Raw genomic sequence first — 698 nt, forward strand, 5'->3', positions numbered from 1 at the left:
CCGGGCTCAAACAGGAGAGCCGGGCTCAAACAGGAGAGCCGGGCTCAGGGAGCAAAGCCGGGCTCAAACAGGAGAGCCGGGCTCAGAGAGCAAAGCCAGGCTCGGAGACCAAAGCTGGACTCAGAGAATAAAGCCAGGCTTGGAGAGCAGAGCTGAGCGCAAGGAGCAGAGCCTGACTCAGGGAGAAAAGCCGGACTTGGGGAGCAAATCCAGGCTTGGAGAGCAACACCAGGCTCAATGAGCAAAGCTGGGCTCAGAGAGGAAAGCCCAACTTGGGGAGCTGAGTTGCACCTGGGGAGAAAAGCAGGCTCAGGGAGCAAAGCCCGTCTCAGGAGCCGAGTCCCACTTGGGGAGCAAAATAGGCTCAGGGAGCCAAGCCAGACTCAGGGAGCCAAGTTTCACTTGGGGAGCAAAACCCCGCTTAAAGAGAAGCCAAGCCCCACTGATGGAGCCAAGCCCTGCTCAGGGCCCCCAGTCCTGTTCAGGGAGTGCCCAGCATCACCCTCGTAACCCCCCTTCCTTGGCATCCTTGTCCTCTCCCAGGTGACTCATCCTGTGCTCCCACTGCAGCCCCTGCTCTGCTCCCCAGGAGGGACTCATGTCTTTACCTGGTCTGTGATCACCTGCTGCTGACACTGCACCGAGTCTGGGCTTAACTTTATATTAAGTGTCAAAAGCCACTTCATAACACCACTTTA

The sequence above is a fragment of the Corapipo altera genome, unplaced genomic scaffold (genome assembly GCF_003945725.1).
Source record: "Corapipo altera isolate COAL_440 unplaced genomic scaffold, ASM394572v1 50, whole genome shotgun sequence".
In the NCBI taxonomy this organism is placed as follows: Eukaryota; Metazoa; Chordata; class Aves; order Passeriformes; family Pipridae; genus Corapipo; species Corapipo altera.